This window comes from Protopterus annectens, chromosome 1.part2, assembly GCF_019279795.1.
Source record: "Protopterus annectens isolate FY-2018-M chromosome 1.part2, PAN1.0, whole genome shotgun sequence".
Lineage (NCBI taxonomy): Eukaryota > Metazoa > Chordata > Ceratodontiformes > Protopteridae > Protopterus > Protopterus annectens.
This window is the reverse complement of record NC_056727.1, coordinates 1,202,333,737-1,202,359,197: the sequence shown is the minus strand read 5'-3', so window position 1 is coordinate 1,202,359,197 and position 25,461 is coordinate 1,202,333,737. Positions and strand designations below refer to the sequence as shown.

Sequence of the window (25,461 nt, the reverse complement as noted above, 5' to 3'; positions counted from 1 at the left end):
GTCTTGATATTAGGGGGAGCCCTGAATTTTGAGAAACTGATAATAGGATGTAGTTTGCCTTACAATAGTTTCTGATACTGGTTTAGCTGGGTTTTTCAAGTTGATTGTAATTTCAGAGGAGACAGCCTTGTGATCTGGCCAAACTAATGAGGGTGTGACACAGGGGAGGTGGGGTGGCAACGCTTCCCATGTTGGTGAGTTTCAGATCCAGTATGTCTGATCCTCTGGATCTGCTATCTCTTCCAGGGTGTTTGTGTTAATAAAGTCCAGGAAGCATTGTGCTTGTGAGTCTGAGGCAGTATGTGATTTGCAATCTACAGAGAGGTAGCTAAAATTACCCATCAATAGGGTATTTGGTTGGATGCTGAGTGCCTCTGGTAGGCATAGGTAAAATTCATGAGACTCCAGGGACATAGATGGTGACCTGCAGCTAGCCCCAATATGGTGAGGGGCCTTATCCATGGTGACTAGCACATGAATGAGCTCCATGTCATCATCCTGTTTAGCCAACCTGGAGTCGTGGTTGTTAGGTAGATTGACACACCTCCATATTTGGCCCCAGCCCATGCTGTTGTTGGTCTAAATATGTGGAAGGCTATGTAGCCTTGCACTGCAGGAGTACTGTTTATGACTTTAAGTCAAGTCTCAGCCATGGCACAGATATCTACATTCTCCAGAGGGAGGAGAATTTGAAGGGTGTGGAGTTTTTTGCTTGGGCTACTAGTATTCAGCAGTAACACCTTAAGGTTGCTTGTAGACTGTTTCACGTTGGTAGTTTTCACTTTATGGTGTTGCCTTTAAAAGGCTGTAAGGGGTTAAATAAAGTTTTAGCCAGTATCTGAAAGGCTAAGGGAGGGCAGGGGCAGCTCATCCTTGGTAAAGCAACATGGTCTGTTGACCATGTACTCCCATGCTGAGAGACATTGGATCCCCCTGTAGTGACACTAGAAACTAAGCCAGTTATTAAAACCAATCATTTTATGTTCATACCGTGACATCATCCTTGGTGAAGGTAGGATGCTGTTCAATGCAAGACTCATACCTATCTGTGACACATATTCTGAGAGATCCATTATGTCTCATTTCATATAGTCCAGAGAGGTGTGTCTCAAGTCATTTACACCCACATGGACTATGCTAGAATCATATTGGTACCTGGGGTGCAGTGAGCTGAGCGCATGTGTGATATTGTGGATCCTGGCTCTAGATACACAACTAACTGTTGCCTTTTCCTTGTCTAACCTAGTGAGTGGGGTATCTGTGTGTCACACTATGGCATCCCTAATAACAAGAGCATTAGGTAAAGTATATGCTTGCTTTATAGGCTTTGCTTTTTGGAGACCATTGGATGTAGGCTTATGCGAGATGTTTGGTGTTGCTTTTGGTGTGTGCTTTAGTGATTGCTGAGGAAAATGTGGAGGTCTTTGAAAGTTGAGAAGGCTTCTTTTGAGCGTCCCAGCATAAGACAATCTGTGTGTGTGGTGTGTGTGTGTGTGTGTGTGTGTGTGTGTGTGTGTGTGTGTGTGTGTGTGTGTGTGTGTGTGTGTGTGTGTGTGGTGATCAGTGTATGTGAGGGATGTACAACCTCATTTGTATGCAAGCTTTTTTTCCTCCAAGAAAGGTGTGTATTTAAAACTCTCACATATCGTGTTATTTTTTTTAATGATTAACTGGTTTTCTGAGAACACAAGACGATTGCTACATTGCCTTAGGATGCCCAAATTTACCATTACATTTGCTGTTCCACATGTGATGGTTTTCTTCAACTACTTTAAAATGCTGTTTAACAAAACCCTGAAAGGTTACTAGCTCTTCCAAGGAAAAGTGAAAAAATGTACATGTTCCCTAACCTTAAATATTTTAAATTTCCAGAGAGCAAATAATCACTGATCTGGCTTATGCCATTTCTAAATGTATTACAAAGACTATTTCTTTAGCATCTACTTCTATTGATAAGGTCTCTAAAGGTTTTTAAAAATAATTAAAAACAACATTGTTTTTCTTGTTTGTTTTAAAGCTATTTCTGATAGAGTGTCTGTGATGATTTTTGATCTGTTGATTGAAGGAAGAATAACATAGGAATTATTTAAATATTTTATTGTTGATACACCTTTGTACCCCTCTATCTATGGACTACTTAAAGTTCATAAAAATCTTTATACCGCCCCGATGAGACCTCTTGTCTCCAGCAGAGGCTGAACAACTGAGCCTTCATCCATTTATGTGGAAAAGGCTTTACAACCAGTCCTTGAGACTTACGATAATGTCTTAAAAGATACCAATATATTTTTGCATAAGCTGTATGATGTAGTTAGGAATACTATAGAACAATATTTTTTGTTACTATGGCTATTACATCGCTATTCACGGTGATCCCCAATGTTTGGGGCATTGAGAATATTAGGCACTTACTGTTCTCTAAACAATTTTACTTTAGTAATAAAGTGAACTTGATATGCTCCATGCTAGAAATCATATTGGAGAATAATATTTTTTGTTTTGGTAGTGATATGTACCTTCAGAAGATTGGCGTGGCTATGGGGACTCCATGTGCTAATAGCTACGCCAATCTAGCTTTAGCTGAATGGGAGAACACCTCTGTTCTGACCCATCCAGACTTTCAACCACATTTGAAATGGTACATTTGATTTGTGGATGATGTTTTTCTCCTGTGGACAGGCACGTTACATGAACTTAACATCTTCATTGAATTTTTGAACACCACATCATTTCTTAAGTTCACTAGTAAAGTGTCTCTAGAAGAAATAGATTTTTTAGATGTTAAACTTAAGAAAAGTGACATCCTATGTATTCAAATAAGTATATATAGGAAACCTACCAGGAGAAATGCATTGCTGCATAGAAGCAGCATGCATCCTAAATATGTTAGTAAAAATGTGGTAAGAGGGCAGATACTCAGAACCATGAGACTCCATAATGATGGGGCCCAACTTCAGTCAGCACTTAATGACCTAGGGAATGAATTTAATAATAGAGGTTATTCACATAAGATGTTTTGCACACAGGTATTTGAATTAATTTTGAAATATCTTCCAGAGGTAAACCTCTGTTCATGGACAGAGCAGATCATAATATAGCACATGACCTTAGTGAACAAAATAAACTTAGATTCCCACTCACATATACTGGGGATATTGGGACATTTTGTGATGGTTTAAATGGAACTGGAATATTTTAAAGACTATAGGTGAATTAGATGGAATACTGGATGATACACCTAGGTTTGCTTTTAAGAATAAAAAAAACATTAAGCGTCAACTATGATATTTAGACAGACAGAACAGTTTTACTAAGGTGTCACAAAGGAAAGGCACTTATATAGGTACATAGGTTCATAGGTTCATACTAGGCTATCTGCCCTAGGGCATTTATAAGCCTAGCCAGAGTGTGTTTGGCTTTCGCCATCCATTTTAAACAAATTTTGCTATGCCCTTTTTTGGGCCCCATCATTATGGAGTCTCATGGTTCTGAGTATCTGCCCTCTTACCACATTTTTACTAACATATTTAGGATATATGCAGGAATTGCACGGCTTCTCAATACATGCATTCCTGCTATAAATATACTCATATGGTTCCAAACTTTGAAATAGTGGCTACACATTACACTGATTGTAAAACCAAGAACTTAGTATACTTTGCCTTCTGTATAGCATGCAACGTCTACTATATAGGCAAGACGAATCGTATGCTTAAGGAGCGCATTCAAGAACATTATAGGGATATTAATAATTGTAAAACTACTAGTGCTCTCTATAAACATATAGAACAAGAAGGTAGTTCACATATTTTTGCATCTTTTGTGTTGGACATTTTGCTAGAAGGAAAGAGAGGTGGGATATTAAGAATCGCACCGAAGCTTTAGAGCAAAAGTGGATCCTTAGATGAAATGCATATACACCACCCGATGTCAATGAAATGGTTTCTTTGAAGCCATTCCTTAAAGCAAGAAGTTTAAAACACTAATGACACAGATATATATATATATATATATATATATATATATATATATATATATATATATAGATATGCATTTTTAAATATTTTTCATTTATATATATATATATATATATATATATATATATATATATATATATATATATGGGTCTACCTGACAACGCCGACGATGAGAACACCGACACCAGAAGATCGAAAAGTGAGATGACTGATGGATGAAAACCCCGACGCTGAGAACACCGACATGTGAAAAGGCTGTGTAAGTATGTGGTAGTGACGGACATTAGGGTTAGGGTGCGAGTAAGGTAAGTGTGAGATATTGACGGACTCTAGGGATAGGGGTGGGTTAAGTGAGTTAGGGTTAGGCCGCGGGTTAGGTGAGTGTGCGATAGTGACAGTCTTTAGGGTTAGGGGCGGGTTAAGTGAGTTAGGGTTAGGGTGAGTGTGCGATAGTGACAGTCTTTAGGGTTGGGGTGGGTTAAGTGAGTTATGGTTAGGGCGCGGGTTAGGTGAGTGTGCGATAATGACAGACCTTAGGGTTAGGGTTTGGGTTAAGGTTGTAGATAGTTGTGTATGTAAGGTTTAGTGTGAGTTTGTAAGGATTTTGGTGTGCTTGTGTTGTGTGTGTGCCTTTTGGACAGGGGATTTGTTTTGTTTGTTGATTGTCAGGATTGTGGTGTGTCGGGCATGTGCGGTTTCGTGTTTGTGAACTTTTGGTTATGTGGTGTCGGTTATTTTGTTGTCAGTGTTGTGGTGCGTCGATGTTGTCAGGTAGATCCATATATATATATATATATATATATATATATATATATATATTTATACACATTTATCTATAATGTGATATATTTTCATTAAGGTAGTTATTAATTGTTTAATATGCTTTTTTATATCATTATTTAATATGCTTTTGTATGTGTATATATATATATATATATATATATATATATATATATATATACATATGCATATATTTTATGCTTCTTTATCATACATTGTTTCTTTGTACTGGGTCTTTTAATGATTTGATTAATTTATAAGTTGTTAATTGATGTATGTATTTAAGCTGAGGAAATATTGGTTTTGATGTAGTCTGATGAAGTGACCACAGAGGTCATGAAAGCGCTTACTCTGAGCTCCTTAATAAAGATTTTTGCATCTTACTGAAGGAGTATTGTGATTATCCTATACAGCCGTGGTGGTTTGGCTCTGCTCTTTTGTTGCTGTATTGGTGTCTGCTTTGAGCCTCTCCTTTGCAGTTGTTGGTATACATTTTTCTTTCTTTTGAAAAACTCACTAAGCTAGGCATCAACCCCTATATCACTAGGTGGGTTGCAAACTGGCTCACAGAAAGAACTCATAGTGTGAAAGTAGCTGACTCCAAGTCAGACTGCTGACCAGTCATGAGTGGAGTCCCACAGGGTTCTGTCCTGGGTCTTCGCCTGTTTGGTATCTACTTCTCTGAAGTCCAGGAAAATAGGAAGGGACTCTGGGTAACAAAGTTCACAGACGATTGCAAGTTGGGAGCTATAATTAACTCTCCAAGTGATGTTGACATCCTGCATAAAGGCCTCACTGAGACCAATGACTGGTGTCAGAACCATGGCCTTGAGCTCAATGCCAAAAAATGTGTTGTCATCCCCTTTGAGAAAAACTTGGTTGCCATGAATTAGCACATCGATGGTAGTCCTCTGAACACAGAAGGCATTATAAGAAATCTGGGAACACAGGTTGACAGCAACCTCTCTTTTGAGCACCACATTGTCACTGTGGTCAGAAAGTCCTTCTATGTGGCACATCTCATTACTAAGCGTTTTGCATCCAGGAAGAAAGAGGTCATTGTCTCCCTCTACTCTTCCCTCATTAGGCCAGTCATCGAGTACAATTCCCCATTTGGCATATACCTCACTATACACCTGCAACAATTGTAGAGGCTGCAGATGTACCTCACAAAGCTGATCTTAGGCCTTAAACAGTTGTCCTAGATGGACAAACTCAAAAAACTCCAACTATTCTCTGTCTCATATCACCTGCTTAGAGGCAATCTCTGCTTGACTTACAAAGCCATGTCTGACCCAGCTCTGTTAGAAATGTTACTTCTAAAGAAATCCCAATCCCTCCACACCACACACTCCAGAGACCTCAACCTCATTACCACAATCAACAGAACATGCTGGAGGGACAGGTTCATAGCCCAGAGACTGCCCATGCTATGGAATAGACTTCCCATACATGTCAAACAGAGCACCTCACTGACCCTCTTCAAGAGAAATCTTGATGAGTGGATGGGAAATAGAAAATTCACCACAGCGATCACTCCAGTGGCTCTACTCGACAGAGGCACTGGGAATTAATGTCGGGTGGCACGATGCCAGGGTAATCCTATGGGCTAGGCTTGTAAAGGCTCCATGGCCATTAGCCTACTACACACCTATGAACCTATGAATTATGGGTATAGTAAGACAGATTATGCATAATGACAATTCATCTTCCCATAGAAGCTTTGATAAGAAATCCATACTGTTTTTCAGAAGTTAAAATATAATGAGAATTTTAGACAAATGACACAATTCAAACACGTAGTTCCTTTCCGGACAAGCCCAAATCTTTTTTCCTTCAAATTTCATCAAAAGATTTTCCCTCTTTCTTTTTTCCAAAAGCTTTTTCCTTTGTACCACTTTATGTCTGCAAATCAAGGAATATCCACAATTTTAAATAAATGGAAATTATAAGTAATGGGCTTAAGTCATGCAACAAAAATTGTTTCAAAACCCATTTCAGGCAGATAGTTTTGCTCATCCACACAAGTTACAGCAGACATTCTCCTTGGTTTACCACTGGATAACATAATTCAAGGAATAACCCTGCTGGAAGCAGGATAAGGTTATATTCCATTTTTTTCTGTTTCCAAAAAGGATGAAAAGTGACATGTTCATACAGATCAAAACAAACCTCTATTGCTGTTATTGTTTCAGCAGGCTTGGCTTATAACTCTGGATTTGGAGGACACCTACCAAAGTGTTTCCAAATAGAAATCCCAAAGACATATTTCTTGAGGGAAATCACCATTTTTATTTCATCAGTTGCTGATGTGATGTCATCTCAAGCATTTGCTTATCTCAGTACTCTTTTAGATATCCATTCAGGTGTCAGTAAAACTTTGTGTCTTTTCAGTAGATTATATTTAACTCTTAGCTGAGTTTACAACTCATTAAGTTAAAAAATATACGTTCTGCCTTAAATTGAAAATTTTCTATAGATTGCCCTTTCACAAGATATAACAGATTTACACATCTATCTATCTATCTATCTATCTATCTATCTATCTATCTATCTATCTATCTATCTATCTATCTATCTATCTATCTATCTATGTCTGTCTATCTATTTTATTAAGCCATTTATCGACTTGATATTTTTGTTACAAAAATCATCTTAATTATTTTTTAGTTAGCACTGACATATCCACATGACCATGAAATCCAGAAATAATTCACTATATCTTTTAAAATATTTTAACTGGTTATAATATTGAATACCTTATCTTATAACTGACTGGTATACAAATAATCATGCATGTACTGCACTGCTAACTGAAGTAATCTGTTACAAGGCCATCCACCTTTAAAAGTCAAATTTTACTTCATGCAACATTAGTTTATATAATTTTTCACTTTATTTACATAAGAACACACTCTTCTTACTGAACTGGATGTAGTTGCCTTATTTTCCCAACTCCCATTATGTGATTAAGCATTTCTTAACTGTTCATAACTTTCACCAAAGTCAATCTTAGCCTTTTCCTAGTCTATATATGTGTTATTTCTTATAGTTTTATCCCTTTCTTCACTACTAATCCTGCTGCCACACACAGTATCTATAATATAATATAATATGATATAATATAATATAATATAATATAATATAATATAATATAATATAATATAATATAACATATGTATATGTCTATATGTATATATATATATATATATATATATATATATATATATATATATATATATATATACACCCACACACACACACACACACACACACACACACACACACACACACACACACACACACACACATGATCTTAGTCAAAATATCTGTACTGTTGATATATTATTGCACCTCTTCATAACACATGACTTTAAAGTGGAATCACTTCTACCTACCTACATGCTCTTTATCGGCTGTCAGGAAATCCAGTGCTTAGCTTGTTGCCAAGTGACAACTCCCGCTAGTCAGTAAACAAGTCCCTCTACTGCTGCACTCTAGCTACACCAGTCTATTATTTCCACACACTAACATTTTTATTTATTTGGCTGACATTTGTTAACCGGGTTGGTCCAACTGGAGTAGAAAAGCATAGCATTTTCTACACTACATTAGAGTAGCGGAGCATCAACATTTTTTTTTAGTACAATAAGAATAAAACTTTGGGTTGTATGTAAATCACACAGCAATAGTACTTTTATAATACATAGATGTTGTTTTAAAAGAATATAATTCTAATATCGAGAGGGGAATTTAAAGTAGAGCAAAACAAAATATACATAATATACATGTGATGTAGAGCTCAAGCTAATGAGTGTAATTCATTTAGTGATAGTGTGTGTAAAGACAGACAAAACTAAGATATGGTGAGTGAGATGTGTATGTAGTAAAAGGGATAATACATTAGTGTAGAGGGTTTGGTGGGGTCCTGACAGGGGCATGACTTGGTGATAAATAGGTGTAGTCTAAATTCCTTTTTGAAGTGTTTTGGGTGGGGAATGGATCATATATGTAAAGGGAGTTTATTCCAGGCTTGGGCTACAGTGCATTTATATAGGCGTTTACTAACATTTTTGTTATGTTGATAAGTATCTAGACGTTGCTGGTTGGATGTGAGGAGAGGACGAGTGGGGGTGTAAGAGGATACAAGGGAGGAGAGTGATGGGCAGGTGGATGGGTGGTATAGTATAGCGTGTGTGATTTGAATTTGTGATAGTAGGAGCAGTTGGGGGAATTCCAGCCATTGAAGAGAGTTGAGTGCAAGGCAGTGGTGAGAGTTATAAGAAGAGTTGGTGGCAAATCTAGCTATTTTGTGGTATGTTCGTTGGAGTTTAGATAAGGTGGTAGTCTGTATGTTAGTTAGGATTGGGGCAGCATGGGGGGGGGGCTGTGCCAGGGAGTCTAGCATTTGAAGTAAGAAAATTTCTATTTTTGTAAAGTAGTCCCAGTTTTTGGTGTTTTATTAATACTTTGAAGTATATGCAAGTTAAATTTTAGTTCATTGTCTATGATGGTACCTACAGCTTAGTATGGCATTTAGGTTGAATAGTGGTCTTGTTTGAGGATGTAATGACAAAGGTTGATTTATGATTAGAGAAAGAATGAGGGAGAAAAAGCAGGAGTTTAGTTTTTTGGGGGTTTAAGATGAGATGATTATCTGGCAGCCCCTTTTCAATGGATAGAAAGGAGTCTTGGATATAAGCATGGAGGTATGAGATATTGTTGGAAATGGAGATGGGTGTGGAATCATCAGCATATTGAATATGGGAGGATTGTTTGGAAGCTGTGTGGAGGTCATTGATGAAAATATTGAACAGGACAGGGCCCAGGATTTAACCCTGGGGTACTCCAGATGTGATGGGAAGAGAGCGGGAACAGGAGGTGAGCCATCTGACAGATTGTTGACTATTGTAGAGGTAACTAGAGAACCAGTTAAGGGAGGGATCAGAGAGATTGAGGTTAGCGAGTTTAGATAAAAGAATAGGGTGAGAGACAGTGTCAAAGGCTTTGGAAAGGTCAAGGAAAAGACAGGATACAAGTTTCTTGTTATCTCTGGCCTCAACTACTGTATGAGTAAATGATAAGAGTGCTGTTGCAGTACTGTGGTTTGGCCGAAATTCATGTTGTGTTAGTGTTAGAAGATTTTCCTGGAGGAGAAAATTGAGTAACTGAGAATGAATGCATTTTTCAAGTACTTTAGAGAGGGGCGAAAGGATGGTTATGGATCTATAGTGGGATGGGTCAGTAGAACTGCCCCCTGTATACAAAAGTATGGTGAAGAAAGATTTCCAAATGTCAGGGACTTTGGCTTCTTGAATGAATCTATTGATTAGAAGAGATACAGGGTAGGCTATGGATTCAACTGCTAGCTTGAGGAAGATAGGGGGAATGTTATCTGTGGAGGGAGAGCAGGGTTTGAGCTTACACAGGAGTAATTTGATGTAGGCAGTTGAAACAGGTTGAAAGCTAATGAGGTTTCTGTTTTGTGGGTTTAAAGGAGAAGGAGTGAGATTTGTGTTGTGGTTAGTGTGAGTCGTTTTTTGGAGAGTATCAATGAAGTAATTGTTGAGAAGGGTAGCAGTTTCTAGAAGAGATTTATTTGGGAAAGAGGAGAGGGTGGAAGGACATCCAGGATGGAGAATTTTGTTAAGGGTGGACCAGAATTTTCATGGGTTGGATGTACAGTTGATTTGGGGAGAGTTATAGTAAGATTTTGTATCATTGTTGATTTCTTTTTTGGCAAGGTTCCCGAGTTCTTTGTAGTTTTGAAACAAGGATGGTGCTGTTTTTTTGTCCAGGCTTTCCAAGCACTTTCTCTTTTGTGCATAAGGGATTGAGTTTCCTTAGACAGCCAGGAGGCATAATTAGCTTTGATTCTGATTCTCCTGGTAGGGGAGAGGGAGATTAGGGTATCTAGGAACATGAGGTTAAATTTTAGCACAGCTTCATTGAAAGGAAGCTGCCAGAGGAAGGATGAGTCAGTGCTAGACAGTGTGGAGTTGAATCTGTTTGCATCAAAGTCAGTCTATGGCAGTCCGTATAACACTGTGATTTGGGTAGTTGGGCAGAATGTCTTTGGATAGAGGTGGGAGGATGGTCACTTAAGGTGTCAAGTAAGTTACAGGGTCTGTGATAGAGGTTAAGGGAGTTAGTGAGGTTCCAATAATTTACAGGACTGGAAGATGAAGTTTTGTGAATGCGGGTGGTGGATTAGACAAGTTGGTGGAATCCATGTAAGTTGATACTGATTTGTGGAGAGTCAGTTGTTAATTTGGACCAGTCAGATGGGTGGAAGCTGGAATTAGAGATGGTTATGGGGGAGAGATTGAGTTTGTTGAAGTAGAGGATGGCAGCACCACACCTCTTTTGGGGAATCTGTCAGATGTTATAACCAGGTGGCAGTATTTATTGTTAGTAATATAGAGTTTTAGCCAGGTTTCTGATAGGGTTAGAATGTGAGGGGAGGTATGGGCTAACCAGGAGTGGAGCTCAGTGATTTCATTAATGAGGCTTTGGATGTTTAGTGAGCAGTTAGTTAGATTTTTGGGAGAAGAGATGAAATGAGTGCAAGGGGTGTGGTTGAAGAGGAGAGGGGCAAGTGGATGAAGAGCTGCAGGTCATGTGGTAGGGGCAGAAGTGGAGGACAGGGTTCTGATGGATTTCCCCACAGAGGAGTAAGTTAATACTGTAAAGATTAAGTGGGATGAGCAGTGTGTAGAAATAGTATAATTCAGAATTGGGTTTGCAGTACAGAGAGTCATACTGAAATATAGTAAATTTGTGGAGGGAGATGTTAGAGAGATTAAAAAGACATGGGGAGATTATGAAAGAGTGAGGAGTACTAGCCTTTTTAGGGGTGGATGTGGTGCAAGGATGTGTAAGGGTGGGAGAGGTTAGTGTGATACAAGGTTAAGACTGAAAGAAATATAAGGAGTGGGATGGTAATATACATATGTTGCATTGTGAAGTGAGAAGGGTGTAATTTAAGATATTAGATAGAGGAAGGTAAGTTGAGAAATAGGAAGTGATGTAATGTATAGTGGCACGTGTATAGCTGGGAGTGTTTACAGGCAGGAGGTGGAGTATGATTGGATGTGCAAGAAAGGAAGGGGGTGTGTCCAGAGAAAATAAAAGTAAGTCAGGGTGGGGTAGCAGAGTGAGCCCAAGCATAGCGAGGGTGAACAGAGCGAGACTACACCCAGGGAAAACCCTAAAAACACCAACAAAAAACAAACAATCCGAGAAGCAGCTAAGAATGGGAACCAAGAAACTGTGAGAGGCAAGGAGGGGATACAGAAAGACTAGAGAGATTTCCCAAGTATTCCTCATGGAAAAGAAGTTGCAGAGCAGAATATAGCAACAGGGGTAGTGCGACAGAATATAGTAGAGAAAGGAAGTTAGGCTGAGAGAGAAGAACAGAGATATACAGTGGACAGTAGCAGAAAAGGAAGGAGCTTTAGGGTAATGAGTGCTGAAGAAAGCAGGGTGGGGAAATGGCAGTGTGAATAGAGATAAGGAGTGTTTCAGTGATGTGAAAGCAGCAGCCAGCTGAGTGAGAGCAGACTTCTTATTGAAGTAAAACTTCTTATCTCGTATTGTGGTGGCACATTGTAATGATCAACCTTCAGTGACTTTGTTGCATAATTAGAATTTTCTTCTCAACTTATCCTTTTTGTACATGGCAATATGAAGCCATCACGTAATTTCCTGTAGTCTCTGTGGCCCACCCCCTGGAAGCACTTATTTATCAAGACTTATCCATACATAATCACTCAAAGTAACAAATAATTTCCTTCTTCTTCCAAAGCATCATATACTTTGTACTATCCTTTCTCAAGCCCTTGTTCCTATGACAGGTTTATTCAAACTAATCATTCAGTAATCATCTCTCATTCCATTACTGCATAGAAGGTTAATTTAATTCAAGTTCTACATTTAAACCATATGCAGACTTCCTTCATCTCTTAAAATGTAAAGTAATTCAGCACATATGTGATTTAAAAGCTCAAATATCATCTTAATTCATGCTTTCGCAGTCAACCTGCCATCCAGTGAAAACAGTATATGATTTCATTACATATATACAGTGTCTCCCCCCAGGACAGAGTTCCCACAGAATTCTTTCAAAGTGAACATAACCAGGTTTATTTGATTTTGCTTCTGTTTACTGGTTTTGTCCAACTGGGTTAGTCAAAAACCTCTTTTCAGTGGAGGTCTGTGGAGAAAAGCTCTGACATATTACAAATGTTTTAAACATACAGTCAATAATACATGAACAGATATTAAATAATACACATTAACAACTAGACATATATTTGATTATTAGAATGCATTCATATAAAAGTAGAGGCTTCTTTTATAGTATAAAAGCTATTTATGCATTAGTAGATGTTGAAGATTGAGCATTTAAAGATGTGCATTAGTGAATTTTTCAGATAGATAATAGATCATGAGATTAGTGTTTAGGAATTCAAAGAAACTGTGGTAAGGAAAAAAACTAGGTAGAACAGAAAATGTTGATATTGTAGTTAAGAGATGGGGTATAAGGCAGGTTCAGAAGTAATTAAACATATGGCTATAATAAGTTTTACATTAGAGGTGGGGATGGCCAATCTCACAATATAATAACAGCTGGAAGATGCTAATAAAACTATTCAAGAATAGCCATAGAGTGATTGTGGTGTACAGGTTTCTAAACCACCTTACCCTCATCTACGGCTTTGGTGACCACTTCAAAGAAGTCTATCAGGTTTAGGAGACATGATCTGCCTTTTACAAACCCGAACTGGGTAGGGCCAGAGTTTGGAGGTTATCAATGTCATTGTTTATAAGTTCCATGATGATACATTCCATAGCCTTGTAGACCAAGCTCATCAGGCTAATGGGGCGGTAGTTCCCAGGGTCCGTGGTGGCTCCGCCTTTGTGGAGTGGGATAAACATTGATGTGCATCATTCAGTGGGCACAAAGCCTAAGGTGAGGCTATGATTGAACATGGTACTTAGGTGGGGTGCCAGTTCATTCTGTAGTTAATGTAGACCGCAGCCTGGGATGTTGTCAGGTCCCATGGATGCTGTGTTGGAGAGTGTGTTTTTTACCTGTGCAGCCATGATTACAGGAACTTTGCATTCTTCCGGTATAGAGATGGGCCTTTTAGGGGATGAGAGAGGGGTAAAGTTAGCACTGAACCTATCTGCAGGATGCTGGCAATATCAGTTGGTTCTGTATATTTAGTGCCATTGTGCTGTAACTCAGAGCAGAGATGAGTGTTGCCATTGAGATTCTTGACATAGCTATAGAATGCTTTGTGGTTGTCTTTAGAATCACTGGTGATTTTGTTTTCATAACTAGCTTTGGAGGATTTTATGAGGGATCTCAGCTTCTTACTGAGGCTGACCATGGAGTTCCTCCAATCATGGGATTTTACTCTTTTTTGCAATAGTTTCTTTCTTCTGTTGTAGAGTTTGTTTATGGCAGGGGGACCACCAGATTGGCTTCCTTTTTTGGAGGATAGCATCTTGGTTCTGTTAGGGATTGCATGATCCATACAGTCGTGTAAGTGCTTATATAGTGCAGTTGTATAGGATTCAGCAGTCATTCCTCTATTGTCTGTCAGCATGGGTGTTGTGAAGTTTGCCACTTCTGTCTTAAGAAGCGTGAAGTTGGCTTTAGAGAATTTTTTTACGGTGGTATCCCTAACAGGGGGTGGGGGTGGGATGTGGATGTTTAGGGTGATTTGCCTGTGGTTGGATCTGACCAACGAGGAGTTGACCTCTGGTGTGGAACACTGGTTGCCCATGTTGGTAATGACCAGGTCTAGGATATTGCTACCCCTGGTGGGGGTGCGGATAGGTTGAGCCAAGGCATTGGAATTTATGAATTTCAGAAACCGTTGAGCACAAGAGTTGGTACATGAGTAGTTTTCCCAGTTAATGGTGGGGTAATTGAAATCGCCCATTATTAGGGTTTTAGGTTGTACCCTAATATTTTCCAGTGTATCAAGAAATGAGGAGTGGGAATCCTGGGGCATGGTGGGGGATTTGTAGCAAGCTACAATTTGGATTGCGGTCTTGCCCAGAGTTAGTTGCACTTGGATAATCTCGGATGCATTATGCTAAGCAACTAGCCTGGAGGTATGGATATCCTTAATGAATATGGACACGCCTCCACCTTTAGTTCTTCTGTCCAGGTTAGGTAGCCGAAAGGTGTGGTATGAATTATAGCCTGGTAATGCAGGGGTGCTTTCTGGAGCCTTGAAACAGATCTCTGTCACTGCACAAATGTCGATGTGCTCCATTTTAAGGAGTGCCTCGAGTGAGTGCATTTTGAGGTTTAGACTTCTAGCATTAAGTAGCATTACCCTCAGATTTTGCTTGCTTGTACCTGTTATGGTGGTGAATTTGTCATTTGAATCTTGCCTAAAAAAGGCACTATAGGGGTGGCAAGAGATTTAGCCAGTATCCGGAATCCCAAGGGCGACAGGTGCAGGCCATATCTGGCAAAGCATCGTGGTTTGTTGATCATGCTATCCCAGCCAGACAGATACCATATCCCCTTAGAATGACACCAGAAGCTTAGCCAATTGTTGAAATCAATCATTTTGTCCTTGTACTGTGGTATCATTCTGGGTGATGGCAGGAGGCTACTCAGGGCAAGGGTCATACCTTTCTGGGCTACAAGATAGGACAGCTCCTCCATGTCTCTTTTCATGTAGTCCAGGGAGGTACATCTCAGGTCATTCACACCAACATGAACAATGACAGAGTAATATTTGTACTTGTGGAGTGACCTGAGTGCATGCGTTATGTGGTGGATCCTGGCACCTGACAGGCAGCTGGCAGTAACTTTCTCCTTGTTTAGCCTGGTGAGTGGAACATCAGTGTGCCTGACTATAGAGTCACCTATGACTAGAGTGTTGGGTACGTTGTTATGCCTTATGGGCTGTGGTTGAGTGGCACACTGAGTTTGTGGGCTATGTGTCATTTGAGTTGTGTTGGGGGGGTGGAGGTTGCTTGTGTTTCTGCTTTGGAGGTCCCTGTTGCTTGGGTAGATTTTTTTTGAGAGCCTCCAAAAAAGCAACCACTCATTTATGTCTTGAAGTTCTCCAATAATACTTTATAGTTAACAATGTCATTAAGAAATGTATCTATGTTCAATAACCAAGCTGTTGCAATTACATCATATTTATATTAACATAAATGTTAATTCAACCTTTCCACAAACTTGCCTTCTAGTAATTTCACTTCATTGTCATGTCTCTAAATTTACCAGTTTTACCCTGGCATTTCAACAATATTTCTGTAACATCACAATCTCATATAAAGAACACTCTTTTGGTTATGTACACACCTCTCAATTGTCCATAATTTCCCAGAAAGTACAGATTCTTTCCTTGCATTTTTGTTGTTTCCCCTCATAAAATTGGTGTTTTTCTGGCAAGTCATTGAGGATTGTAGTCATTAAATAATGGTAGATATTTGCTGTGTGACCATTGTCTCTAGATGATGATCTCTATTGAAGTGATACCCTGACTGTGTACAAAATGGGAAAAGGGGGCTTGATGCAATGGCGATGCTGAATTGTTTCTGACTTTGCAACTTTCAGAAAATGTATGCTAATGCAAAAAGTGTTGTTCTAGCAATTTTCTAAGTTTATAGGCCCAGTATTTACAATATGTTCCTGTTTTGGGGCCTTTTCCCCATTATGTTTAGCCTTTGTTCAGAATGTTTACACTAAGAAGTTGAGAGGTATGCTTTTATAGTCAGAAACCCTCTTGACATACATAGTGTGACATAAGATTTTCTATGCACTTTAACAAGAAATTGTTTCTTACACATGTAATTAAAAAAGTAAGTGTCTTTAACTACAAGACCTCTGAATCTATCACTGCTGTTTGACTGAACTGATGTTTGGATTTTCTACATTTAAAGTTTGGATATTTCTATTACTTTCAGATTTTTGTTTTGTGTGACATTTTGTTGTATTTTAAATTTTATTTTAAGGCAAAGATTTTTTTGAAGTCTTAAAAGCTGTTAGCTATGGTCAGTTAGGAAACATTACTTTTGCATTTATTGATTGGACAGTAATTAGATCTAGCTAATTAGTGGGGGCAGTAGAGAAACAGTTCTTATTTAAGGTATTCATCCACATTATTCTTCAGCTACAAGAGTTCAGGGCTTAAAACTATTGTTTGAATGCATTGATTTTTGGAATATTGTTGTGCTTTTAAATTTGGTGGCTTTTTAGCTGCCTGTCCCTACTGTAGATTAGAGTTTGCAAGACCCTACCAGCACTATTTCTAATGGACACTGAAAGCTCAGACTGATAATGGATTCCCATTAGATTCCAAAAGCTTGAGTTAGCCTCTTTTTCATATAATCCCATTTCAACTAGTAAGCACTGCAATATTTGGAGTGTTGATCTGAATTGTGTATTGTTCTTTTCTACATTTTTTCCCTGTTTTAAACAAAAGTCAACTGCTTGCATTTTAACTTGGTCTGGGACCTTAGTCTTGTAGTATCCCTCACAGTAGTGGAAGAATTGTGAATTGCTTCAGGATCTGAGCCTCATTTATTATATTTCTACTGCATTTTTACTGTTGCATTTTATTTGGTCTGGGGACCTTGATCTTTTGGGATCACTCAAAATAGTGAGAGAATTGTGAATTGCTGCAAGATCTGAACCCCATTTATTATATTTTTACTGCATTCTTTTCACATACCTCTCATGTGTACCTCATTACGAGGAACCTACCTCATTTGGAGTCTTAAAAAGTTCATGTTCCTCAAAGTTCCACATTGAAAGTGTGTGGCACACAGTCTGTGTTATGGAAAATAGAAAAAAATTGTATTAATTCATTAAAATATCTTTTTATAAGTAAGACCAGCATATTTTAACCCCCATGACTCTCCTAGTTGAAGTTGTCAGTAAACCATTAATATGTGTTCCACATTTTGTCCATTTGTTCCACATTATGAAAGCTGGTGTTCCTCATTTTCTGTTTGGAAGGTTGAGAGCTACGTTTTCCTGTTTGTATTTGACTTACTCTGGGAACCTTAATCTTGTTGTAGGAATCACAATAGTGAGAAAATTGTGAATTGCTGCAGGATCTGAGCCTTATATATATATATATATATATATATATATATATATATATATATATATATATATATATATTGAATTCCTGTCTAACTCATCTCCTATAAAATAGACAGAGGCACCTAGAGTTGTAATTTTCCTTATAAAACTTCCTCTGATATTTTCTCCTGTATCTAGCTGAGTGTAGAATATCTAGTTTGCCTGCTGAGAATCATTACCACCAAGAATGTTATTTTAGATCAACCTTAGACCTCTCCCCCCAGCCCAGATTGCACCACCCCTCATAGATCCACAGCCATGGACATGCACTTTCCTACTGTCCCTGTAGCCACCCTGGTAGAAATGGGCATCCTGAGACAATGTAGCAGTTGTCTCATGTTTACTGACAACCATCTTATTCTTAAGCAGGTGCTCCAAAGCCCATAAGAATCCGCGCAACAGCAGGCAGGTACACGACAAAATACTCCATAATAAAAACTGAAGACTATTTATTGAATGCAAGTGTGAGTGCTTTTGAAAACCAAAAACATGCTCAGATCCTGCTTGGATAGTATGTTTAGCCAGTGCACTATAATTAAGCCCTTTTCAGGTACAATACGTATGTTACTTTGTTATGACGTCATGTTGCTTTAATGATGTGTATGTTTTCATTGGTGTGGTTTTGGAGTGAGTTTTATTTAATACTATTGGACAATTGTTTTTTGTATAAGCATATATATGAGAATTGAGCAATTTGATTTTATGTCTGATGAAGCAATGTGTAACATTGTGAAAGCTCTCACACTTGTATTCAATATATAGTCTTCAGTTTTTTATTGTGGAGTATTTTGCCGTGTACCTGCCTGCTGTTGCACAGATTCTTTTGGGCTTTGGAGTACTTGTATATTTTCCGTGGACTTGATCACTGGTATTGTGACTATTTCATGTTTATTCTTAAGCGGACTGACCCAGTATGTGTGAGAGATGCAATTACACTATGTCTTTGGAGGCAAAGCTGTAACATACAGACACTGATATCTTCAAACAGTTTGCCAGTAATGCACACACACACACTACGCCTGCTATGGATCAGACAAATAAATTCACATTATGCTGATGCCCTTAAATGCAATCCATCCAAACCTCAAAAGTCTTCTATAGGCTGTCCTCTGCTATCTCTCAAACACTTTATAAAGACAACACTTCCCAGAACACATAAAACCACATTTCACAATGCCCCGACCTGTAAGTCCTTAAGGAAAATTACCACATAGATCAATATGTTGGTCATTGGAGATTCTGTTGTGAGACACACTGATGTCCCCCTCACCAGGCCTGGCAAGGAGATGGTCACAGTCAGGTGCCTAGAAATGGGCAATGATCTGCAAGATCACACACACTCAGGACATTGAACCACAAGTACCAGTATGACTTTGTCATAGACCATGTGAGTGTTAAAGATATAAGATGTACCTTCCTGGACTGTATAAGTAGAGACATGATAGAGCTTTCAGAATATATTTCCCAGACAGATATGAGCCCAGCACTGATCATCATTCTACCTTTTCCAAGGGTGATACCGCAATATAAACAGAAGATGATTGACTTTAACAATTAACTTAGTTACTGGTGTCATTCTAAGGGGGTCCAATACTTAGTTTGGGAGGACATGATTGACAGACCATACTTCTTTGCCAGGGATGGTCTGCACCTGTCCCCACTAAACTTTCTAATATTTGCCAAGACATTATCTACTATAATGCCTTGTTAGGCAATGCCAGTCTGATAAACCTTACAACATAGTACATTCTATGGAAGATAAACTAAAACTGTTACTGCTCAATGCTAGGAGTCTCAACAAAAAGCTCCTCTGTCTGGAAGCGCTGCTCACTCTGGGGAGTGTTGACATCTGTGCCATTATGGTTTTGAGCCATGGAAGGCATCCCAGCAGCACAAGGCTGAAATACCTTACACTCATTTTGACCAGCTATTGCACAAGAAGGGACAAGAGGTGGAGTTCTATCAATCTACATAAAAAGTAAACACAATTCAAGGCTGGTCAAACAATATGACATGCTAGAGCTACTCCATATCCAACTAACCTCAAGTAAAGTCCAATACTATATCCTTGCTAGCTATAGGTCCATGTCTATGACCCAGAATAACCATATCATATACTTGCATTTACTGGAATCACTCACAGTTCAGTCCAGCACCATATTCATGGGTGATTTAAACTTTCCCACCATAACTGGGATACATACACAACCACTAACATGCAGGCTTAAAGATTACTGGATTTTGTCAATGCAAATACTCTGGAACAGCTAGTCTGCAAACCTGTTAGGGGTGCAAGTATCCTGGAACTGGTACTCACAAATATGAAGGAACGTTGCACCCCCTCCTTGTACAATGTCCTCAATGGTCAGAACAGATAGCAAAGCAGTCCCCCTTGAAATAAACATAAAGGCTGAACTCCCAGCAAACTACAGAACCTTTAAAAACTTTTCCATTGCTAATTACCTCCAATTTAGTGATGGCATAGCTAAATTTCAAGCCCCTCCCCCCAAACTCAGAGAACATGTGGCCTATGTGGAAGTGTTTACAGAAACCCTGCATAAACCTGTAAATAACTGCACAGACTCAGCAGTAGAAAACCAAATTAAACTTAGGACAAACTCCAAAAATAAACCCATATGGTCGACCCCATTATAAATAGGTTTTATAACAAAAGAAAGAAAATTCTGATCACAAATAGGAAGGGCTATGTCAAAAGAAAAAAAAACTCCCTTATCAGTTACAACAAGCAATTCAGGGGACTAATCAAGTCCACCAAAGGCAACTTCAAGGCAAAATTGCCTCCCATGCGAAGGACAACCATAAAGCATTTTTCAGTTATATATGCAACCTTAAGGGAAACACCCAGCAGTGTGCTGAACTAACAGTAAATGGAACTTCTTATACTGAACCAGGGGATATAGCAGATTTGCTGACCACTATATTTAGCTCCAGTTTCAACACCTTATCACCTTCAGTCCCCCCACAGGAAATACTCTCTACCATTTCTCCCCCAATTAGAGATATTAAAGAACAGGTCCTTACTGCACTCTCCAGAGATAAAAATCTAACAGAGAATACCACTGTTGTGGAACAGACTACCCATCCATATAAAACAAAGTTCATTCCTGTCCATATTCAAGTATAACTTAGAACTATGGATGGGAAACAGAAAATGTGTCCCAGGACTGCCCCCTTTCCTACTAATGGACAGAGGCAGCTTCTAAATGCTTTATCCCATGCATGGGTCTCTTCAAATTAGCTATGGTATGATCTCAGTTATTCTCATTATGGGTAATATATAATTATCAACCATGGGATGGTAAGGCCAATCTGTTATCAAATGGGATTTATTTATTTATTTATTTATTTGCATTTGTTAACCGGGTTGGTCCAGCTGGGTAAGAATTACCCTCATTCCAGCATAAAAAAGGAAATTGCCTCGCTGTGTTGTCCTGGAATACTGATTAGAAAAGGAGCATTGAGGTATCCCATAGGTAAACCATGCTATTCTGGTTAAAGACTACAAAATACTGCCTCAGATAATTATTAGTATAGCAGACTAAGAGGGGCACTATTACTGAGCCACAACTATTCATATTATTGTTGACTGTTTCACTGAATTCACTGTTACTTATCTTCACATTGTACTGATTTATTTGCCTTTTATTATGTCACACTGATTAACCATATACCAATGTCTAATTAAGCTTGTTTGCTGTTTTTTGCCATTTAACAGTCCGGATAATTCATGAGTTACCTTGTATAACATCTAGTGTGTTATTTAGTAAGAACAATTTTTTTACTGGATCTTATTTGGAAGTGGGCTGGGTCCAGCAGTGTCTAACTTAGTTAACACAAATACAGCAATTACGTAATTTCAAGTTAGTAAATCATGACAGTGTTGTATCTAAAAATACAGATGTTGTGTTGTGCAGCCAAGAAAGTCCTCTGTATCCCTTATCACAGACTCCAAATGCCTTTGTTAAATGCAATGTATAATAAATATGGATGTGGCACAGTGAAGCAGAGGTTAGCTCATTACAGCCGAGTGACGTCTCCAGGCGTTTCTGCAGTTACCTCCTACTGCTCCTCTAGGCGTCAGATATTGCCTGTTCATATTTGCATTAATAATTACAAAACCATGTTACATACAAGGTATCAGAATATTTTATTTTGAAGCATACATGATGGCAAACACAATTGTTTTGATATTTGAACTCTGTTAATGATCATTTGTTAGAGCTGTAAGGTGATAACTTCATTTTTTAAAGGCTGAAGCCGCACCCACTGGGAGTTAAAGGTACACATTCAAAAGAGCTCTACTGGAGGGAATGGACTGGTATCCCACCTCAAAATGGTTCTTTGCCTTACATGGTTGTCTCTCCACATAACCCTGTATAGGATGAAGCTGATATTGAAAAATGAGTGAATGGATAGATGGATCTGCATTACTTTTAATACAATTAGTTTAATTCACTCCTGTAATAGATTAACTAACAATGTAAACAGGATACATAATTATCATTAAGGCCAAATTAGACATCTAATCCACCCACTGCATGTGTGTGAAATGTGGGAGGAAAACAGAGCAAACATAAAAGAACATATGCAAGGCTGCAGAGATTCCGACAAAACCAGCTCAAGTACCTTAACAGGTAATATTAGCGCTTTTGTTTTCTTTTTGTAATAAAACGTCAGGAAAACAGAGCACCCAGAGAAAATTCACATTAACACAGAGAGAACATACAGACACAGCACAGAAAACACTCCAGCTAAGATTCAAACTTCAAATGCAGATAGAAAATTCAAGTGAAAGAGTAAATACCTTAGGAAACATGCTTCAGAAATGTATTGGATCTCAAAATGATTCAGAATACCTGTCAAATATTCACCATACCCAGATTTCCTGACAGAAACCTTGATTTCTTCACAGTCAGGAAATTTTCCTGACAGGTAGCAGCAACCCTAGCAATGATGAAAAGTGTCCATCCTCTTTGTGTTTCCCACCACTGTATAAATGGGAAGCCATTTGTTGTTGATCCAGCTAGGACATGCAGCAAAACAGGTACATATAATGTAGCAAAAAATATCTGTATATCTTATTCCGAACCACAGCTCACTGTATATTCTCATTCTCATGAGTTGAGTTGTAAGGAAACTGTGGCCGCCTTTTTTGTAATGTTAGTATACAAGATCAGCTTATGCTAGGCAACAACATATCTTAGAAGCTTTTATGAATCAGAAAGTTTCATACATTAGAACTGAGCAGTAGCCAGTCAATGTAACTTTCTGAATTTGGACCCTTCTGAGGGTTTTTTTTTTTTGGGGGGGCAAAAGATAATTTTACAAACATAATACTAGATGAATTTCTTTGCCTGTGTATGCCAGAAACCATAATAATATCCTTCAAGAAATGGCTCCTAAAAAAACAATATGAAAATATACTGATCACTTGAATTTGTTTTTCTTTCCTTAAGCAACTATACTTATATATTTGTATTTTATTTCAGATTTCCCATTGTTTTCGAAAATATTCAGCCTTCTAGTAATACTAATTTTGTCTATGAAATGAACTCAAGCCAAGAAATAACACAGAGGATGGAAACACAGACTGCAGTTTTCACTTCTTGTCTTTACTTACTGGCTCATCTGCTTACAAAGGACAGCAAGTAGTCGAGCAAGATTTCATATATGTTTTAACAACAATGTTTTAAATGCAATGGTATTGCATTATTAAAATTACAAAACATACTATTTTCATATTTCTCACTATGTTCTGTAACAACAGTTCAAATGCATTTAATTTTTTCTATAGCTGCCAACTGTCTGTATTTTATGATTGTTACACTCTCAAAATGAAACATTTAATTTGTTAGTATTTTTTTCATGTTGCATGTCTGCATACTGCATCTGTCTCCTTGCTGAAGACATAAATGAAATTATGCACCCTGAATACTAGGTGAAAGTATTTACATTTGTTTCCACTTACACTACCCTGAGCAGTCATAACTCTTAATGTTTATGTCATAAAATTTGAGCGCTTTGTGCAGGGGAATAATTACTAAGTTTACTTCACTGACTTTGGAATAAAAATTTCTTTGGATATACATCAGCGTAAAACCTAAGTAAGATACTTATATCTGTTTGCTTTAGGGAATCTAGCAAGTGGAAATGTAGAGAGAATACAGAGATGCTACAAGATATAAAACCAGATAAGCATTATATACCTTGTGCATTTTTCATTTTTATGAGTACCTTCTGAAAAAAATGTTTTCTAAAAAGAATGTAAAATGAGTTTCTTAGCCAGCTGCAAATGAAACTCAGAAAAGCTTTATCAAAGTCATTTTATGTTTGACTTTTCACTGAGGCTGTGTATTCTGTCAACTTTCTTTTTATTTTGTTGCTACATGACAAATATTCAGGTTATGCATATAAAAAACTAGCTGTGATTATTCATTAAATGTGTGTGCAATAATCTTTCGCTGGGATTTCACTAGAATTAATTTAGAGTAAAGAAATGAATCAAATGCAATTGGTATACTAAAAGCATAACGTTCTTGCCTAGGTGCACGCAGCATTGTCCCAGAATTACATTAATACACATACAACACATACATATTGTATACACACCACATCTTTACACACAGACTCAAACACACACACACATATACGCAACCATACAGACACACACACACACACACACACACACACACACACACACACACACACACACACACGCACACACACACACACACACATACTCTCACATGCACACTCACATACACATATATATGTGTACAGAAGATCATGTATATCAGAACAGAAGCTCAAAAGCAAACAGTAAATGTGTTTTAATGATTAGCATTTTACAAAGTTTTGAAATTGGTTGTATTATGAAAAAAGTAAAACAAACATAAATGTTGAATACATTTTCCATGGAAATGTATTTTGTAGAATGTGTGCATTTTAAATTATAATAGGTTTGTAGCTAAGTGCTAGGCAAACACTTTACATGCCATTATATGTTTGGTGAATAAACCATTTCAAGACATCTTTCCACCCTCAAGGAGAGCAACACAAAACAGATTGTCAGAGAATCTCAGGCGGCCCAGCCAGTTATTTAAGTTTACCTTGAAGTTAGCACGGGTGCTGCTCCACTTGACATGTAGTGGAGTAAAATGAAGTACTGGCATTCATTTATGAAGCTGCAATATCCAAACAGCTTCCATAAATCAATTACAGTACTGTACTCTCACACTATTGGCACCTACCAGTTGTGCCCCCTAACTATCTTGTGCCCTGTGCTATCATCCCCTTTGCCTCAACTAGTTACACCTGTGGCTGGTAGACACATAATGGTTAAAGTTCTCTGTCCCTAGATCTTTAATGATTTTTATTATTTGACCATTTATGCTATAATCATAATTTATCTTCTTCTTCTTGCTAAGTCAATTGGGTCCATTACATATTTATGTGGATCAGGGGATAACCTGAAGAACATCCATGTACACAATTTTCTAAGATGCTTTACACATTCCCACATTCACCTTTACATTTATCACTGCTTCC

The 25,461-nt window shown here is 38.1% G+C and overlaps 1 long non-coding RNA gene across 1 annotated transcript in view; it reads left to right on the top strand.

Moving 5' to 3' along the window:
- Positions 1 to 24,380, top strand: part of LOC122792285 — a 29,628-nt gene extending 5,248 nt beyond the window's left edge. Inside the window, exon 2 of the long non-coding RNA XR_006363303.1 lies at positions 23,403 to 24,380. This is a non-coding gene — a long non-coding RNA (uncharacterized LOC122792285). The remainder of the gene's footprint in view (positions 1 to 23,402) is intronic.
- Positions 24,381 to 25,461: the final 1,081 nt, after the last annotated feature.